Here is a 6,189-nt window from a genome sequence, read left to right as displayed (position 1 = left end):
TCAACATCTCCAAAGGGGAGTCAGAGCAACACACAATGTAGTTATTATCATGCATATATAGTAATACACAGTTCTATAAAATTAACTTTTTATTTCTTAGTAATTGTCTTAAAAATTGTAAAGGAGCATGAAGTTCTGGTTTTACGGTTTTGTTTTGTTTTGTAACGTTGGGAGCACAATTTGGCAAATGGTCAAAAATCAAATGGCGTACTGTACACGAAATATTTCAAAATAGCCCTTTCTTAATATACTCGTATTTTGTTCGATTTTTTTTTTAATCTACTTTATGTTTTTTTATTTCTGTTAATGAATTTTGGTAAGAAATCTTGAAATGATCGAGTAGGATATGCATAATTTTATTTATTCGAATATAAAACGTGAAAGCCGTAATACGCCCTACTTTTATTTGGCAAGAGGACAAGAGGTCACAAGAGGTCTTGTGAGAAATTCTGTTCCCCTGTGAAAATCTGTTCCCCCTGTGTCGGGAGCGCGCATTGCAGCCAGAGAAGTGGATCCGGCGGATCTGACCATTTTCACGGCGCTTCTGATCGATTTCTCGGTAAAAACTACTCGTATAATCATGTCAATGTTGTAACTTTCAGTTTAATCGGCAGCTATCAAAATAAAAATGCATACATAAATAAACGAAGTCCTGTGTGGAGGTCTTTTTACGCTGTTTTGTGTTATTTTAAACGCGAAGAGAATCGATCTTTTTTTTTTTTTCAGCTTTTGTCTCGTAAGCCTGACAAATAAAAGTGAGTCAACAAACACAGGCTCCCAACACGAAGTGTGCATTTATAATTTTTCATTTCTGATAAAGGAGGAGGGAAGCTGGCTGATAGCAAGGCACAAAAATAAAGACTTCCTGAAAAGATCAGAGTGTAAACTTTTTGGTCAATCCCGTTCTAATGTAAAATAAGGAAAATAAGGAAATGTCTAGTATGCTATCACACATAATTTTTGAGAATTTGGAAACAGTTACTTTATATTTCCCAAAGTTATAGGGGGAGAAGAGGAGAGAATGGATATTTCACCAGCCTGATAAAAATCTGTTCCCCCTCTTAAAATGGAAACAAATTAATTTACCTGCAAGTCTTTTACTGTGTTGATTCCACTCATCATCAGCAACAAATCCTGTGATTTTCATAACATTAGCTCTTTATTTGCCAAATTTAGGATGGGGGAACAAAATATTTTAAGCGCCTGATAAAATCTGTTCCCCCCCTTAAAATGGAAACAAATTAATTTACCTGCAAGTCTTTTACTGTGTTGATTCCACTCATCATCAGCAACAAATCCTGTGATTTTCATAACATTAGCTCTTTATTTGCCAAATATAGGATGGGGGAACAAAATATTTTAAGCGCCTGATAAAATCTGTTCCCCCCCTTAAAATGGAAACAAATTAATTTACCTGCAAGTCCCCCATCCTAACTTTGGCAAATAAAGAGCTAATGTTATGAAAATCACAGGATTTGTTGCTGATGATGAGTGGAATCAACACAGTAAAAGACTTGAGTTAAAGCGTTTTTGGCTTCTGGCTTTCTGATCATTTGTAACTTAAGCAGATCAACTAATTTCAGCTTATTACAGCCAGATCTAGTGCTGCTCAGCATTTCGGAGCTGTCCAACAACTAACAAGGCTGAAAATTGAATGTAAAGCTGCAAATTCACAGATAGTCCATTTTTGACTTCTTTCGCTGAGATAAAGCGTTTTTGGCTTCTGGCTTTCTGATCATTTGTAACTTAAGCAGATCAACTAATTTCAGCTTATTACAGCTAGATCTAGTGCTGCTCAGCATTTCGGAGCTGTCCAACAACTAACAAGGCTGAAAATTGAATGTAAAGCTGCAAATTCACAGATAGTCCATTTTTGACTTCTTTCGCTGAGATAAAGCGTTTTTGGCTTCTGGCTTTCTGATCATTTGTAACTTAAGCAGATCAACTAATTTCAGCTTATTACAGCTAGATCTAGTGCTGCTCAGCATTTCGGAGCTGTCCAACAACTAACAAGGCTGAAAATTGAATGTAAAGCTGCAAATTCACAGATAGTCCATTTTTGACTTCTTTCGCTGAGATAAAGCGTTTTTGGCTTCTGGCTTTCTGATCATTTGTAACTTAAGCAGATCAACTAATTTCAGGTTATTACAGCCAGATCTAGTGCTGCTCAGCATTTCGGAGCTGTCCAACAACTAACAAGGCTGAAAATTGAATGTAAAGCTGCAAATTCACAGATAGTCCATTTTTGACTTCTTTCGCTGAGATAAAGCGTTTTTGGCTTCTGGCTTTCTGATCATTTGTAACTTAAGCAGATCAACTAATTTCAGCTTATTACAGCCAGATCTAGTGCTGCTCAGCATTTCGGAGCTGTCCAACAACTAACAAGGCTGAAAATTGAATGTAAAGCTCCAAATTCACAGATAGTCCATTTTTGACTTCTTTCGCTGAGATAAAGCGTTTTTGGCTTCTGGCTTTCTGATCATTTGTAACTTAAGCAGATCAACTAATTTCAGCTTATTACAGCTAGATCTAGTGCTGCTCAGCATTTCGGAGCTGTCCAACAACTAACAAGGCTGAAAATTGAATGTAAAGCTGCAAATTCACAGATAGTCCATTTTTGACTTCTTTCGCTGAGATAAAGCGTTTTTGGCTTCTGGCTTTCTGATCATTTGTAACTTAAGCAGATCAACTAATTTCAGCTTATTACAGCTAGATCTAGTGCTGCTCAGCATTTCGGAGCTGTCCAACAACTAACAAGGCTGAAAATTGAATGTAAAGCTGCAAATCCACAGATAGTCCATTTTTGACTTCTTTCGCTGAGTTAAAGCGTTTTTGGCTTTTGGCTTTCTGATCATTTGTAACTTAAGCAGATCAACTAATTTCAGCTTATTACAGCCAGATCTAGTGCTGCTCAGCATTTCGGAGCTGTCCAACAACTAACAAGGCTGAAAATTGAATGTAAAGCTGCAAATCCACAGATAGTCCATTTTTGACTTCTTTCGCTGAGTTAAAGCGTTTTTGGCTTCTGGCTTTCTGATCATTTGTAACTTAAGCAGATCAACTAATTTCAGCTTATTACAGCTAGATCTAGTGCTGCTCAGCATTTCGGAGCTGTCCAACAACTAACAAGGCTGAAAATTGAATGTAAAGCTGCAAATTCACAGATAGTCCATTTTTGACTTCTTTCGCTGAGATAAAGCGTTTTTGGCTTCTGGCTTTCTGATCATTTGTAACTTAAGCAGATCAACTAATTTCAGCTTATTACAGCTAGATCTAGTGCTGCTCAGCATTTCGGAGCTGTCCAACAACTAACAAGGCTGAAAATTGAATGTAAAGCTGCAAATCCACAGATAGTCCATTTTTGACTTCTTTCGCTGAGTTAAAGCGTTTTTGGCTTCTGGCTTTCTGATCATTTGTAACTTAAGCAGATCAACTAATTTCAGCTTATTACAGCTAGATCTAGTGCTGCTCAGCATTTCGGAGCTGTCCAACAACTAACAAGGCTGAAAATTGAATGTAAACCTGCAAATTCACAGATAGTCCATTTTTGACTTCTTTCGCTGAGATAAAGCGTTGTTGGCTTCTGGCTTTCTGATCATTTGTAATTTAAGCAGATCAACTAATTTCAGCTTATTACAGCTAGATCTAGTGCTGCTCAGCATTTCGGAGCTGTCCAACAACTAACAAGGCTGAAAATTGAATGTAAAGCTGCAAATCCACAGATAGTCCATTTTTGACTTCTTTCGCTGAGTTAAAGCGTTTTTGGCTTCTGGCTTTCTGATCATTTGTAACTTAAGCAGATCAACTAATTTCAGCTTATTACAGCTAGATCTAGTGCTGCTCAGCATTTCGGAGCTGTCCAACAACTAACAAGGCTGAAAATTGAATGTAAAGCTGCAAATTCACAGATAGTCCATTTTTGACTTCTTTCGCTGAGATAAAGCGTTTTTGGCTTCTGGCTTTCTGATCATTTGTAACTTAAGCAGATCAACTAATTTCAGCTTATTACAGCTAGATCTAGTGCTGCTCAGCATTTCGGAGCTGTCCAACAACTAACAAGGCTGAAAATTGAATGTAAAGCTGCAAATCCACAGATAGTCCATTTTTGACTTCTTTCGCTGAGTTAAAGCGTTTTTGGCTTCTGGCTTTCTGATCATTTGTAACTTAAGCAGATCAACTAATTTCAGCTTATTACAGCTAGATCTAGTGCTGCTCAGCATTTCGGAGCTGTCCAACAACTAACAAGGCTGAAAATTGAATGTAAACCTGCAAATTCACAGATAGTCCATTTTTGACTTCTTTCGCTGAGATAAAGCGTTGTTGGCTTCTGGCTTTCTGATCATTTGTAATTTAAGCAGATCAACTAATTTCAGCTTATTACAGCTAGATCTAGTGCTGCTCAGCATTTCGGAGCTGTCCAACAACTAACAAGGCTGAAAATTGAATGTAAAGCTGCAAATCCACAGATAGTCCATTTTTGACTTCTTTCGCTGAATTAAAGCGTTTTTGGCTTCTGGCTTTCTGATCATTTGTAACTTAAGCAGATCAACTAATTTCAGCTTATTACAGCTAGATCTAGTGCTGCTCAGCATTTCGGAGCTGTCCAACAACTAACAAGGCTGAAAATTGAATGTAAACCTGCAAATTCACAGATAGTCCATTTTTGACTTCTTTCGCTGAGATAAAGCGTTGTTGGCTTCTGGCTTTCTGATCATTTGTAATTTAAGCAGATCAACTAATTTCAGCTTATTACAGCTAGATCTAGTGCTGCTCAGCATTTCGGAGCTGTCCAACAACTAACAAGGCTGAAAATTGAATGTAAAGCTGCAAATTCACAGATAGTCCATTTTTGACTTCTTTCGCTGAGATAAAGCGTTTTTGGCTTCTGGCTTTCTGATCATTTGTAACTTAAGCAGATCAACTAATTTCAGCTTATTACAGCCAGATCTAGTGCTGCTCAGCATTTCGGAGCTGTCCAACAACTAACAAGGCTGAAAATTGAATGTAAAGCTCCAAATTCACAGATAGTCCATTTTTGACTTCTTTCGCTGAGATAAAGCGTTTTTGGCTTCTGGCTTTCTGATCATTTGTAACTTAAGCAGATCAACTAATTTCAGCTTATTACAGCTAGATCTAGTGCTGCTCAGCATTTCGGAGCTGTCCAACAACTAACAAGGCTGAAAATTGAATGTAAAGCTGCAAATTCACAGATAGTCCATTTTTGACTTCTTTCGCTGAGATAAAGCGTTTTTGGCTTCTGGCTTTCTGATCATTTGTAACTTAAGCAGATCAACTAATTTCAGCTTATTACAGCTAGATCTAGTGCTGCTCAGCATTTCGGAGCTGTCCAACAACTAACAAGGCTGAAAATTGAATGTAAAGCTGCAAATCCACAGATAGTCCATTTTTGACTTCTTTCGCTGAGTTAAAGCGTTTTTGGCTTTTGGCTTTCTGATCATTTGTAACTTAAGCAGATCAACTAATTTCAGCTTATTACAGCCAGATCTAGTGCTGCTCAGCATTTCGGAGCTGTCCAACAACTAACAAGGCTGAAAATTGAATGTAAAGCTGCAAATCCACAGATAGTCCATTTTTGACTTCTTTCGCTGAGTTAAAGCGTTTTTGGCTTCTGGCTTTCTGATCATTTGTAACTTAAGCAGATCAACTAATTTCAGCTTATTACAGCTAGATCTAGTGCTGCTCAGCATTTCGGAGCTGTCCAACAACTAACAAGGCTGAAAATTGAATGTAAAGCTGCAAATTCACAGATAGTCCATTTTTGACTTCTTTCGCTGAGATAAAGCGTTTTTGGCTTCTGGCTTTCTGATCATTTGTAACTTAAGCAGATCAACTAATTTCAGCTTATTACAGCTAGATCTAGTGCTGCTCAGCATTTCGGAGCTGTCCAACAACTAACAAGGCTGAAAATTGAATGTAAAGCTGCAAATCCACAGATAGTCCATTTTTGACTTCTTTCGCTGAGTTAAAGCGTTTTTGGCTTCTGGCTTTCTGATCATTTGTAACTTAAGCAGATCAACTAATTTCAGGTTATTACAGCTAGATCTAGTGCTGCTCAGCATTTCGGAGCTGTCCAACAACTAACAAGGCTGAAAATTGAATGTAAACCTGCAAATTCACAGATAGTCCATTTTTGACTTCTTTCGCTGAGATAAAGCGTTGTTGGCTTCT

The sequence above is a fragment of the Poecilia mexicana genome, unplaced genomic scaffold, assembly GCF_051168715.1.
Source record: "Poecilia mexicana isolate PSO_F unplaced genomic scaffold, ASM5116871v1 scaffold_11, whole genome shotgun sequence".
Classification (NCBI taxonomy): Eukaryota; Metazoa; Chordata; class Actinopteri; order Cyprinodontiformes; family Poeciliidae; genus Poecilia; species Poecilia mexicana.
Note: the sequence above shows the minus strand (reverse complement) of the source record.